This window comes from Lissotriton helveticus, chromosome 11 (genome assembly GCF_964261635.1).
Source record: "Lissotriton helveticus chromosome 11, aLisHel1.1, whole genome shotgun sequence".
Taxonomy (NCBI): domain Eukaryota; kingdom Metazoa; phylum Chordata; class Amphibia; order Caudata; family Salamandridae; genus Lissotriton; species Lissotriton helveticus.
Window position 1 is genome coordinate 728,993,369 of NC_136072.1, and position 15,369 is coordinate 729,008,737.

The window sequence follows — 15,369 nt, forward strand, 5'->3', positions numbered from 1 at the left end:
GGAGATACAAGAGAGGATGTTGAAAGACAAGCGAGGGAGTGAATAGAGATTTTGGAAGAGGTCGCAGAAGGGAATGGGAGTGTGCAGAAGAAGTGAGACGAATGGATGAAGAATGAAGTGTTTGGGGAGGGGATTGTTTAAAGTTTAAAGTTGATGTTTTGTTTGAAGTATTTGTGTTTACAACCTGTCCTAATATATGGCCTTTTAAGCTTCAAGAACAGCGTGGAGTGTAATTATTGCGCAAAAGGCTATGTCTGAGGCAGAGGAACCTGAGAGCCGTGTTTCTGTCAGGAAAAGATCATATTTATTTTCTGACAGTAACTCACTAATTTCAAAGGAGTGTTTAGGGAGGGAGTGGCAGTTAATTAGGCCAGCTGAGAACAAAGTTCCATCCAGAAAGTTGCTGGGACGGTGGTTCTGGACTGGTTAACTTTCTTGCGCTGGTTACCTCATTTAGGTGTTGAACTCATACTAGTGAAGTGCAACCTCTACCCAAAAAGAGCTAACAGCGTAAAGGTAAGAAAAAAGTGGAGTAATACTGCCATAAACTTTGCCACATTTGCCTTTCTTGCGATATCATTTATTTAACCCTGATGCCTAATTTGTTCCTCCCATGCCTCATAATTCCTTTTTCCCCTGCTTATAAGTAGCACCGGCTTAACACATTAAACGAGGTTGGAAACTGCCTATGACACCAGTCCTAAAAGTGTATCATCTCAGCTATCATTTTTATTTACTCTAAATGCTACAATTGTGTCCATCCCGTTTAAAAAACAAAACTGGGGCATAAATGTTTCAAAAATGCATATTTTTCTGGTTTTAGGTTTTGCCTTCACAGCGCTTGCGCTGTGCTTGTGAAATCTCTTGTATTTATTAATATCTTAAAAGGGGCTCTTATCAGTTCCCTCAGCCAAATTACTTTGTTCATTCACTTCTGCGTGGAACTTTTTTTTGTTAAATTCGCCTGGCTGCATGCCTTTACAATACTTCTACTAAAGCTGTTCACACTGTTTAAGCCCTATTCACTGTCAAGATAAGATCTCCTCCCATGGAAAAGGCAGACAGCTTCTAACAGTATGCTGGAATGCTTGCTTTTCATTACTTAGTTGTGAAAAGCAGATGCTTTAGCCGTAGAACATTTGTTGGGTCTAACGCCCGTCATTGGACACCATAAATGTGGTACTTGCATGTGTTGTGATACCACGATAGAGGGATCACTGTTTCAACACAAAGGCATTTCGTGGAAACACGACACATTTAGCAACTGCAAGTCCAAGTATGTTGTTTATGGCATCTTTTGCCCATGTAGACTCCTATACATTGTTAAGACCAACCAAGAGATACGGCAGAGAATTTCCCAACACAAGTCAAGGTTAAAGAATAAAGTTGGAACAGCGCCGCTGGTGAATCATTGGACGAGATTGAACCATCAGATCAAAGATCTGAAATGGACCATTATTTCGAAGGTTGAACGCGATTCACGTGGAGGAGATTGGGACTCCAAGTTATGTAAAAGGGAGGCACTACTCATTGTGAAGTTTGATACGGCCGTTACTGGTCTGAACGAATTGTCTGAAATCTACAAGCTGTAATTTATCCCCTCCTATGATGTATTTCACCATTTCTCAAGGATGAGCTCAGCATGTCCTTATATGAGAAACGTTCCTCCTCTCCTTGGATATATGTAGAGTGTAGGTTCAATAACTGGGTCGTGCCACTATTTTTCATTTATTTACTAGTTTTTATCTGTTACTCGCTATGGTCCTATTGCCAGGGACCAACGCATTAAAAATTATTCCCGCCCTTGGTCGGGCCCTGAGGCGTCAGGACATGGTTTAAAAGCATCAGATTCCCTAGATTGTTAGCATTCCTTCATTGCGCATGCTCGGGAGACTAGCGCCACCCGCCCGTCCAGCTATTACGCTGAGAGGCTAGACTTCAGCCTGGTAAGCCCTCTCACACTTTGCTAATGTTTTTTATGGCTCGCCAACACAAATGCGAAGAAGCTATGGCCTTGTAATCATTTCCATTCCCTTGGATTTTAGCCTCGTGAGATTAGAAGCTTACAACGCAGCCCGCAACACTCGTTTACATCGGAGGTTTCCATCCCCGTTTTGTATCGCCACAGCGCATGCCCGAGGAATCAGTGCTTTGTACGACGCTGACCGGGCTTCTCTGAGTGACTGTGCCGTTTCTCGGTAAGTTCACAGCGTTTTGCCATTTGTCACGGATTTAAAAGACTGCCTCTTTGTTCGAGTCTATGACTCGTTTGGTTGTTAACTTAGCGACATTGTAGTCAGCCTGCAGATCCTTTTACCTATCCTAATACTTTCCTCATGCCCCCCAGGTTTCCCATGGTTCCTGATTTTTGCTGATAATCTTAGATGCCCGTGGATGACTTTCCCAGTGCCACTTTCAATAGGTAAACTACGCCTTCTTGTTAAACCCCCTCCCTCGTTTTCTCACACACGTTTTTCTTTTATACACTATAACACGGGTTTCCTCTCATTCTCTTCAATCTTGTAGCAAGCCTCTTATTCTGCAATAGGCTCTCCGTTGAAACTGCAGAGGGTAAGCTGTGTGTGTGGTTGGTGGTCAAATGCTCATGAGTTTGGTTACGCTTTCAAGCAATTTTACATGTAGGTCTTATGTTTTCTGTCTTTCAGAATTTTCTTGGCCCTGAGGAGAATCCCCTCTGAATCAGGGATTCGAAACGCGTAGGCCTTTGTTTTCTGGTCTGCTCTTGTTACTCAAGTGTTGATTTATACCGCATTTTGAGTGAATCTCTAGTACACAATCTTTATGATATGTTTTTTTGACAATATGTATTGGTAATGATCTTTTGGAGTGTACTGTTTTTTCACAATTAGCTTTGAAAACGTTTCATATAGACCAAGAGAGCAGTTTTCCCCCCTTTTTTTGTTCCCCTCTCTTCCACTTCCGGAACTGGTACATTTGTTAACCCAGTTATGTGGAGTGGCTGGTTTGAATGCATGTATGTAAGTTGAATGAGTGTGACATGCCTGATTGAGTGCTGATGTGTTTATATTTCTATTATGCTGTGTATATTTTCATTGTGCTGTGTCCAAGTGTTTTTTATAATTGTATAGTATTGTGATTGAAATTATTTGTTTGTTATACCTCTCAAATTCTCTTGAATAAACAGCTATTAAGTAGCCTAACCCAGTTTGGAATAGTTTTTCTGATCTGGTTGACAACTAGTGTTTTGGGATTTAATTATCAGTTTTGGCATATCTTTTGTTATATAGTAGAACATTTGAAGCATTTCCTATTCATGCCTCAGTACCTTTCTTTACACTTTGTAGGCAATATCAGATTGCTTTTTTGCTTTTTTCAACCTAATATTTTTGGACATTATGATCAAATTCTAAATATTGTAATAAACATTGCATGTTAAAAATAAAGTTAACATACAAGAGCTATGCTATATTTTACTACTAAACAGGCAGCCATAAGTGTAGTTACCTTGCAGATGACAGGGTCATAAGTTGAATGGTGCAACAGGTGCAGAAACACCGGCCCAAACGATGTCAGATCTCCTTTAAATATATAATACTGCTATATTTGACTACTAAACAGGCAGTCACAATTGCAGTTACCTGCAGTTAAAAGTTGAATGGTGCAGCAGGTGTAGTGGCACATGGGCCAAAAGCCCTAGGGATGCCACTAAACCCAGATTATTCCTAACATTTAAAACTAAACAGGCAGTCACAGGTACAAGTTACCTTGCAGGCACTAGGGCCATGATTTAAATGGTGCAGTGACACCAGGACCAAAAGCTCTAGGCACTCCACGAAAAATCTAAAATTGCTATATTGTACTACTAAACAGGAAAGAACAGGCGCAGTTACTTTGCAGACAAAGGGGTCATGATTTGAATAGTGGAGCGGGATCAGTGGCACTGGGCCCAAGAGTTGTCAGAACTCCTCTAAACACCTAATATTGGTATATTTTACTACTATACAGACAGTACATTTGCAGTTATAAGGGACTTGATTTGAATGGTGCAGCAGGTGCAGTGGCACATGGTCAAAGAATGTCTTAACTCCACTAAACATCAAATATTGCTATATTTTACTAATAAACAGACAGTCACAAGTGCAGTTATCTTTCAGGCACTAGGGTAATGTTTTGAATCATGCACCAGGTGCAGTGGCACCAGGCAAAAAAGCTGCCAGAAAACTCCTCTAAACACCTAACAGTGCTATATTTTACTACTAAACAGGCAGTCACGGTGCAGTTACCTTGCAGTTGAAAGGGGCTTCATTTAAATTGTGCAGTAGGTGCAGTGGCACTGGGGCTAAAAGTTGGCATAACCCCACTACACACCAAATATTCCTATATTGTATTACTAAACAGGCAGTCAATTTTTTTTCAATTTTTTTTTATTTTTTTATTTATGATCTTGGAACTTCGAAGAGATCCACATAAAATTTGAAATTTACATTTTCGAAACATTCAATTATAATATACAAATGTTATAAATATAAAAAAAATCAGAGTAAAACCAATTCTCACTAAAATACCCAGCATATACATGTTTCAATATATATCTAAAAAACACTTTAAAAAGTTAAAAATTCGATGACAAAATATTGCATTTGGTGGTACATAGATGGAATCTGTCAGAGCCCGGGCAGAGAGAATAGATAAAGAAAAACAAATAGGCCTTATCCATTTACGACGACATGATAGTAGAGCAGGACAAGTAAATAGTACATGCATAATGTCCTGGACAGGATTATTGCACAAATTACAGGCTGGAGAGGAACCATACCATTTAGATATTAAGTTGTTTAAGGGGAGTAAACCTTGCCTCAATAATAACCAAAAACGGCACCCTCCAAGAGGCAGGTTCCAAGTAATATATGCCTGTGCTTTGTTTATCATACAGGAGTCAATAGACGGATCAGTGCCTCTCTTTAAGATGCGGGCTTCCCTATCCCTCGAAAAACTTAATTTCCAGGTAGCCTGTTTCAGAGTGGCTTTTAATTGATATGGTGTTAGGGTGAAAAGTGAGGTTACATCTAGCTGGAGAAAGTCTACCGCAGCTCTAAAATTTTTAACAATTAGAGAATGCTCATTTAGACTTCCCAGTTAATTCTTTCCGAATAAGACATCTTATTGTACCTATCTCACCCTTTACAAGACTTATAACCCAACGTACTATCCCCGCAAGTCCCTGTACCCGGGTACTTCTTAATCCAAATTCCAATCTTAAAGCGGCCACGGGACAAGCAGAGTTAACTGAGGCTAGGCTCCGTAAAATTTTGCCTTCTGTCATATTTAGGAAACCCCATTTTCCTAGGTCAAGTAATTCCATACCATATAACAAGGAGGCAGGAATTTTAACACGAAATACCTCCAATAGCATTCCAAAGTGTCCCCTTCTGGTTGATCTATAAAGGGAGCCCAAACTTTTCCCCTGTGTATTTGCTTTAAGAGTACTATTTTCTATGTGTGCTTTATAACTTAAGTTGCTACACACCGTTTTTCCCAAGAAAACATAGGATTTTACAATTTCTAGTTTTTGCCCACCTACAGACCAAACAAATGCTGTGGAGAAGTCTGTAAACGCTGTGTACACTCTTCCACCTCTGACTCTAAATATTTTTCATTTATTACCTGTAAAGCCGTTAGATTATCCATAGTTCCATGTTTAGATCTAAACCCTGTTTGTTCACAAGGTAGAATTTCAGCCCCGTTTACCCAATCATTTATTTGCATCAGGAGGCATTTGGCGAAAACTTTACCTACTGCATCTAAGAGGGCAATTTGACGATAGTTTTTTGGGGCATCACGGTCTCCCTTCTTGAAAATGGGGACCACTATACTCCCCTTCCAGGATGGAAGAACCGTTTCGATTACATAGCAGTAGTTAAACACCGGATAAAGGATTTTACTCCACATTTTACTGTTTTTCTTTTAAAACCGTTATCGGAAGCTCATCCGGGCCCATCGCCCCGGAGGACCACATCCCCTTGATAGCCATTTCAATATCTTTTTCAGATGGCGAGCCATATAAAGATAGATCTTCCTTTAATGCAGTACATACCATTGTAGCTGCATTACTCGCATATAGGTCCTGTATATAACTAACCCATTTATGCTCCTCAATAGCAATTGGGATAGGACATGATCTAGCTCCACATCCCTCCCCAGTGAGAGACCAATACTTTCTTACTTGGCGTTTAGACACTGCTTCTCTCAAGTTTATCCAAACGTTATCTTCCCTCTCTTTTCTTAACTTTGCCTTTGCCCTAGTCCTCCTCATCTTTAACCCCTTCCATGCTCATGACGAGCTCAGCTCGTCATGCAGTACACTGCTTGTGTGCTCATGACGAGCTGAGCTCGTCATGAACAATGGAAATAATGGATCTGCAGCACAGAGGATAAATTGCTGTAGCATTCATGTGGTTAATAGCAATATTGTGCGATATCTATCAGAGGAGTAGTGAAGGTACTGTTCTCTAATCAGCTTATTTATTACAAGATTAAATGAATGTAAGGATTTAGGGGCTACTTTAATACTTCTTTTTTGATTTGACTTCCTAGCAATAGCTATCAATTTCATCATAAAATCAATAAAACTAGCAACTTCTGATCCATTCCAGTTAGCCAAGTTCTCTACAGTAGCCTCTAAGATAGCATCCAAACCCAAAATAGCCTTGGTATCCCAATAGCATTTCCCGGAATTCTTAGTGAAACTAACTGCTTTACCGTTTAGTGACCATGGGTCACACCCGAGAAGATCTAAATTTACAGTAAGAGTTAATATCTTATGGTCACTATAGAGAGAATTGGAAACCTTAAGATCCTTCAATAAGAAAAAGGATATACTTGAAATGAAATGAAATGAAATGAAATGAAATGAAATGCGATTTATAAACGCGCAAACTTAGCCCGGAGGCGTCAAGGCGCCTAACCAAAGAAAATCAAAAAAGGCAAATCCAGAGCTAGGGGTAGGCTTTGGCAAATAGCCACGTTTTGAGCATCTTCCTGAAGGCTTGCTTAGTGGGGAGGGATTTAATCTCAGTTGGCAGCGCATTCCACAACTTAGGGGCCAAAGTTGAGAAGGCTCTACCACCCCATTTGGCTCTGCGGACACGGGGACAAGCCAGCAGGGACTTGTTAGCTGAACGCAGAGTTCTGGCAGGGGAATAGGGAACCAACAGTTCCCTCAGGCCTCTAGCCCCCTTTGAGGCCAAAGCCCCATAGATCAAGCAGAGGGACTTAAAGGCAATCCTGGACTCTATCGGGAGCCAGTGCAAACTTTTCCTTGCAGCCGTAGCCGAAGCCCGCTTGGGTAGATCTAGTACAAATTTTGCTGCAGCATTCTGTACCATTTGGAGTCTCCTTATGAGACCCTTGTTGATACCCAGAAGTAGGGCATTGCAATAGTCTAGTCTCGATCCTATTAGAGCAACTACCACTTGCTTCCTGGCTTGAGGGGAAAGATAGAATTTTATCTTCCGCAGGATGTTTATTATGCCCCAGCAGGTAGAGATGGTCCTATTTACTTGATGACTCATCCCCAGGGTAGGATCGATCATGACTCCTAGATTCCTGGCCAGGGCGGTGGGTGTAGGGCACTGGCCCAGAGATGGTGGCCACCATTCCGCCGACCAGATGTCCTTCTTGCCTCCGAACACCAGAATCTCTGTTTTCTCGCCATTGAGCTTCAATGAATTGCAAATCATCCATTGAGCCACTGCCTCCATGCAATGTCTGAAGTTGGAGGCAGCCGAGATGGAGGGTTGGGCGAGAGACATCAGGATCTGCGTGTCATCAGCGTAGGATACTACCTCCATCCCAAAAGATCTAATCAGCCTGGCAAGTGGGGTCACATAGATGTTAAAGAGGGTCGGGCTTAAAGCCGACCCCTGGGGGACCCCACACTGCACAGGGTGGGATGGAGATAGGAACTCCCCCAACATGACTCTCTGTTCTCTCTGGCCAAGGAACGAGGTCAGCAAACTAAGGGCTGACCCCACAACCCCTGACTCCCTCAGACGGGATGTTAGCACTGAGGGAGACAGGGTATCAAACGCAGCCGTGAGATCTAGCAGGATGAGGAGAGACGTCAGGCCCTTATCCACATTTGTGCGGATGTTGTCAAGCACGATGGTGAGGGCCGACTCAGTACTATGCTCTCTCCGAAAACCATGCTGCGAGTGATCTAGGAGGCCAGAGGTTTCCAAGAAAGTTGAGAGATGCTGGTTTAGATGAGTTTCCAGCATCTTTGCGGGGGCTGGAAGCAGCGAAATGGGGCGAAAATTTTTAAGAACACCCGGATCTAAAGTGGGCTTTTTTAGTAGTGGTTTCACCACCGCTCTTTTCCATTGTTGGGGGAAAATACCGTCCTTCATTGCCTGATTCATGAATTCTAAATAGGTGGGCAGGAGAGACTCCTTGCATTGCTTGAGAACCTTCAAGGGGCACGGGTCTAGGGGGGAGCCCGACCTGGTTTTTAACAGAAGTATATCAAGTTCCTGAAGGGAGAGGGGTGGAAAGCTGGACAGGCATCCCTGCAGCCGCTCGTTGGAAGAAGTTATAGAGGGGACAGATAAACACGGTATAGGCGACAGGGCCATCCTCTGAAACTCTAAGGCCGTGTATATATCCACAATTTTAGATTCAAAGAATTGTGCTATGTCATTACAGAGCTGCTGTGAACTCACCACGGGGTCTGGAACCTTCAGTGATGTGAGCGTGTCTACTATCTTAAACAGCTCTTTCGGCGAGGAGAGTGAGGTGGTTAGAGAGGCAAAATACTCCTGTTTGATACTAATCACTTCCATCTTATATTTCTTTAGGAGGATTTTATGTCTCTCCCTTTCTCTCAAATCCCCGCACGCCCTCCAGAGGCGCTCCTGTCTTCGTACACCCTGCCTGAGAAGTCTTAATGATTCACAAAACCACGGTGCCGGTGGACTTTTCCTCGCGGAATAACACAGTGAGGCAGGGGCAAGGTCTTCAATGGCTATTTTAATGGCGGTGTCGAACCTCTCGACCGCAGAGCTGACGTCCTCCTCTGAGGAGATCGCCCCGCTTGGCAGTCTGGGAGCAAGCCTCTCGTTAGTAACACTTCTGAGCTTACGCCTCAGTTCCCTTTTACTAGGATCACTTTCCTTGCTGTTACCAGTAGTGGTAATTAACTCAATGGGGATGGCATAGTGATCCGACCAGGAAAGAGGTATGGGAGGCTCAGTGGTCAACCTAGGGTCATTTGAAAAGACCCCGTCCAGCGTGTGGCCTGCCTGATGGGTGGGACCTTTAACTAGCTGTTGCATGCCACAGCCAGAGAAAATATCTAGTAGTGATAGGGTTTCCTTAGAATCCCGATTTTCTAAGTGGAAATTCAGATCCCCCAGGACAGTGAGGTGCTCGCAGCCAAAATGTGGCTCCAACATGTTGAGCATATGAAGGCCAAAATCTGTTCTATTTCCAGGGGGCCTGTAGATAAGAAAGCCCTTAAACGGTGCTGAGTATGCTCCGTTTATTGAGTACTGCAGGGCCTGGAAGGCGTCTGGGAAATCGGAAAGAGGCGTAATGCGGCAGGAGAGGCCGTCCTTATGGAGGATACCAAGCCCTCCTCCAATACGTCCCACTCTATCCTCCCTCACCAGCGTATAGCCTTCGGGTACCGCTTCAACCAGGTCTGGGCCCGAGGAGTCCTTGGCCCACGTCTCCGTGATGAAGACCCAGGCTGGGTTTCTGGCCAAAACAAAGTCCTTGAAAGCAAGATTGTTCTTAACCAAAGATCTTGCATTCAAAAGGAACCCCTTATCACTCGGCCTAGGGGTAACTGTTTTAGCGTTAGGACCCACGAGTGTAGTCATCGAGACCGGAGGCGGCCCTGTGGAGTTGAAGCAGGAGCAATGGTAGCCAGTAGAGAGCAGAAAAAGCTCCGGGGGATGGCTATGATGACATAACAGCTTAGAGGGCCTAAGACTGTTTAGGTCCTGCAGAGAGTATGTAAACCCTACCGACTCACCGTTGGTACAACCTGTCTCCCAGCCATCCAGCCCGTCCTTAGCGCGGACGGGCGCAGACGGGCTGGACTCTGGCGTGACTCCGGCGGTACTTCGGCCCACACGCCGCGCGCACACGCTGCGCGCTTGCATGTTGAGCCTTTAAAGGGCTCTAGCGAGTCTGCCTGACTGCTAGAGCGCTAGCTGGGCTGGCGTCCTAACAGCGTCCCCTACCTACCCCCAAGATGGCGTCGATGTTCGAGGAGAGCACGAAAACGCGCTGGAGAGGACCCGCTGAAACCGCGGTGAGGGCACAGTTTATAGTGCAAGTAGGTGGGCAGGAATTCTAAAAGCACAATCTTTGTTAAAACAAACTTCCCACTGCCACGTAATCTAAAATAGATTCTCTGTTATTAGATTTACAAGTAAAATTCGCCGGTGTATCAGAGGGAAGTCTTCCATTTACTACAATGCCATCAACTTTTGATAACTCATCCAAAAGCATTTTTCCCCTCTTATTTGTCTTAATATTTTGTGGGAGAAGAGCTTGTGGGATCTGTAGGGATTCTTCTTTTTCCTTATTTCGGAATATGTCCAAAGTGGAATTCGAAAATGTACAGTTCAGATCCCCTACCAAAACTATATGAGAGGAGAGTTTTGCTTTAATGACTTTTTTAATATAAGAGAAAACCTTCCTCAAAAGTGTATCATGACAGGCGTCAGGAGGAATATACAGGCAGTCACAAGTGCAGTTATCTTGCTGGCACCTGGGTCATTATTTGAATGGAGCAGCAGGTTCAGTGGCACTAGGCCAAAAATTTGTCAGAACTCCTCTAAACACCTAATATTCCCATATTTTACAATTAAACAGTCAAGAGCGCAGTTATCTAGCAAGCACTAGGGTCATCATTTCAATAGTGCAGCAGGTGCAGTGGCATTGGGACCAAAAGCTCCAGGCACCCTACTTAACACCATGATTTTGCTTTATTTTATTCCTAAACAGGCAACCACGAGTGCAGTTATCTTGTAGGCAACGATGTCACGATTTGAATGGTGCGGCAGGTGCAGTAGCACCAGGCCCAAAGGTTGTCAGAACTCCTCTAAGCACATAATATTGCTCTATTTGACTACTGAACAGGCGGTCACAATTGCAGTCAGATTGCCATTAAAGGGACTTGATTTGAATTGTGTAGCTGGTGGCACTTGGGGCCAAAAGCTCTAAGGACCCCACTAAATCAAGATAATTGCAAAATTGTATTACTAAACAAGAAAGTCGCAAGTGCATTCATCTAGCAGGTAATAGGGTCATGAATTGAATTGTGCAGCAGGTGCAACAGCATCAGGACCAAAAGCTCTAGGGACCCCACTAAACACAGAATATTGCTAACGTTTACTATAACAGGCAGTCACAGGTGCAGTTATCTACCAGGCACTAGGGCACTGATTTCAATGGTGCTTCAGGTGCAGTGGCACTGGGGCCAAAAGTTGTCAGAACTCCTCTAAACACCAAATGTTGCTATATTTAACTACCAAATAAGGAGTCACAAGCGCAGTTACCTCGCCGGCACTGGGGTCATGATTTTAATGGTGCAGTAGGGGCAGTGACACTGAGGCCCAAAGCTCCAGAAACCCCTCTCAACATCAAATATTGAAATATTTTCCTACTAAACAGGAAGTCACACGTTTAGTTACCTTACTGGCAATAGGGTCATGATTTGAATGGTGCAGCAGGTGCAGTAGCACTGGGGCCAAAAGTTGTCATAACTCCTCTAAATACCAAATATTGCTATATTGTACTACTAAACAGGCAGTCACAGCTGCAGTTATCTTGCAGGCACTAGGAGCATGATTTGAATGGTGACACCTGGCCCAAAAGTTGCCAGAACTCCTCTAAACACATAATATTGCTGTTACAACAATGAATTCCATTATTTGCCTCTTTCATTACATTTTCATAGGTTTGCTATTATTAACCCACACTATACCACAAGTAACAGCACAATATATTGCCTTTTTGTACATAAGCAAGTCATAACACGTTAACACTTTCTGTAACATATATTGTACAACTACTCAGCAAGCTACAACTTACAGCAAAAATGTATTCACCAATGCTTGTTTACAATGAACCTTTTATGGTGGGGCACTACCAATGCCTCCCACTCCTTTTTTTTTAAACTAATTGTATAGATTTTTTCAACATAGTAGCACGTGAATAAGTCATAAGTAAGTGGACCCAAGTTCTCAAAGGAAACCCAGCAGTATGTTTCCCCTATGGGTCACGTCAAATTATGACATTGTACGTAGTCCGTCAGGAGCACTTGGTCCTTGGTTACAAACAGATAAATCATCACTGATAAAAATTACGCCATAACAGTCACTTATACAAGCATGAGTAGGTAAGCAAAAGAGTATTCACTCGCCAGCCCTTAGTGGAAACTTCTCCCTCTATGTGTCTAGAGGAGCTTGTTGGGTGGGGGGAAGGGGTGCCATGTGTGTGTTAAGCTGGAGCTGCTGAGGTAGGGGTCACAACAGTAAGCGAGGGCTCATCCTGGGAGGGGAAGGTGGTCTAATGTAGTCACTTGGTGTTAATTACAAGCGTTAAACTAGTTTGCGCTCCCTGATAGGGTCCTTTCAGTCAGATAAGTCCTCTTTAAATTCATGTAACTCGTGTATAGTGTATCCCAATCCACCACTATGGGGACCCTGTGCAAATCCCTAACCTCCTCACGCTGAGGGCCACAGATTCAGCCCTACCCCACTTAAGTGTAGCTGCACACCAGTGGTTTAAACAAGGTAGTGGCTTGGGCTTCCAGTGCATAGCTATGGATCTTTGAACTATGAGCAGCACCAAATCAAGACATCATTAGCAGCATCTCCTGTCTTTTTACACCTGAACAGACCCAGGACTCCACTCTCCACAATCTATAGATCTGTACGTCCCGTGATTGTAGTCAGTGCTTCTGTTACTTCCCGCCACAGTGAAGCAGCAATCGACAGCTCGAGGACATGTGGGCCATGTTTGCGTCTGGTGCACGCCATCTGGGGCAAGTTGAGGTTGAGCCGTAGACTCTGTACAGGCGTGCTGGAGTGAGGCATGCTCTTTGGAGAATGTTGTGTTGGATATATTGGAATTTGGCATTGCAAGAAAGTTTGCTGGGATATGCCATAGTCCTGTTGCATTCTTTTTGGGACTGTACACGGCCTATGTCCTGTTCCTACTTCTGTCTTGCTGGCAATCGGGGGTCCTGTGATGTGCTAATGATCGGATGAACTAAGTAATTAGTCGATGGCCTCCACCAATAGTGTGGGGTGTATGTATCAAGGGGTGCATCTGTGGTTCTGTGTCAACTATCTGACAGAGGCGTTGTATTGTGGCTATCAACCTGTTATATGCTAAGAAATGGCCAGCTGTCAATTCAAAATCTGCTTGAAGCTGTGCGAATGGGATGAGCGCACCATTTTGGAATAGGGAGCCTAGTGTGTCTACGCCGGAGGCTTCCCATGTTGCTACCCCCTACCTCCCGACCAGGTCCCGGAAGGGTCGTATGAAACTAATATGGATTGCCAGTGTGTATGGTGTTTGGCCTACCTACCAGTCAATGTATTCTGTTTTGATAAAAATGATCTGGAAATACTACAAGAATGCATATTTGGATCTCTTTTGGTCAAACCATTTAAGAGCACCCCATTGTTTTAGGTGCCCCATAAAATGTTTCAATTCCTCACTGGTAATACTATTAACACCAAGTGCATTTGTCTAGAATTTTGGAAATTGACATGGGCGGAGTTACAAGAATAGGGCATGCATTCATAGCAAGTGGAGGGAATAATGACGTGCCAAAAATCGACAAATATTCCGCCCTTCCTCTTCATTTAGAGGAGGGAGAACTACCAGCTTACCAATGCTATTGACTGAACATTTATATAAAAAGAAATCCTTACATTGCATGTTGTCTTTGAAAAATGGAAAAAATATCAGCCTGCGCTGACAGACAGGACAGCACTAAGCAATTTGGCCGAAGTGCTCCCACAGTGTCGACAGAAGCACTTTCGGTACTAAATCTCCACTGTACTGGTGGGAAATTCAAGTTATGGCAGGTGGGCAGGTTTCGCTGGGCCTGCAAGGCGGTGCCTTGGGTGCCCCAGCCGCTCGAGGGCCAGCCCGCCTTGCTCTAAATGAGCCCCGAAGACCCTTTTCATTCGACAGCCTGCTGAATATTGATTAAGAAAGCAGCGCTCGTTCAGCTCCATATGGACAAGCTCCCGAGCACCGCATCCCTTCAGTGTTCTTTCAAATGAAACTCGGTAGACACGTAATGTCAGAGAACAGAGCACAAGTCCCTCGGGGTTCTGCCCAATAACCCTCCCGTTCCGCCGTACAAAGTAAAATATTAACCCCGGCCCTTTTATTGCTGTTAGGATGTCTGTCGACTTTATGGCTTGTGTTTATGAAGAATGGCGTCTCCTCGTGCCTGCCGAGTAGAAGAGGCAGCATGAGGGGCTCTCAATAAATTGCCGGCCGATAAATCTTTGTTTTTCTTTTCCCTTCCGCTGCCGATGGTTTACTAATGGCTCCCGATGACAAGGAAATAATCAGCCGCGTTAATAATGTTTTCTTTTTTTTATCGTTCTGAAGTCCCGGATCCGCTCGTTCCCAGGTCTGAGCAGTTCTTAATGAAACAGTTGCTGTTTTGTTGACAGAACATTAATTACTTGATCTTTGGGTTCGGTAATTGAGCGGGCCCCCTTCTGTATGCGCCACTAATTACATTAGCAATTATATGGCATTCGGAAGACAAAGGAAGGACTGACGTGACGGGATGGTGATGGCGCTCAAATCCAGCGTTACTTCTTCCGATTCTCGTGGTTAAACTGGCGCGATAGAGGTACGGGAGACCAACTAGTCAGGCTTAAGGTTCATCGAAGTCCACAAACCAACAAGCATCTTTCTCTCCATGGAGCGAAATGTCAACACAATGAACTACAATTGCCCCGCCCTACAAACAAGGAAACAATATTTGATATTAGGGATTCTGTCCAACGTTAAATACAGAAATAATTATCTGCGAATTTATTTTTAAAATGTCCTTTAATTTGGAGATTTAAATTGAATATTTTCTTTTGGATTAACATATTGTCAAACTCCCGCAATGTTTTGAAGTATATTTTCTCTATTTTGTTTTAACTTGTTTTGCTTGACTATGGAATGCGCTATTTTCACCGATGGAGGGAGGGGGTTTAGAAAATGCTAAAATACCGTAGCATTATGAGCATGCATGAATGAGATTAACGTTGCATCCAAAATCTCTTGCTGTGTCAACTGAGATTGCCGATGTAAAAGGTAGAAAGCTAATAAAACATCAACTTCGCC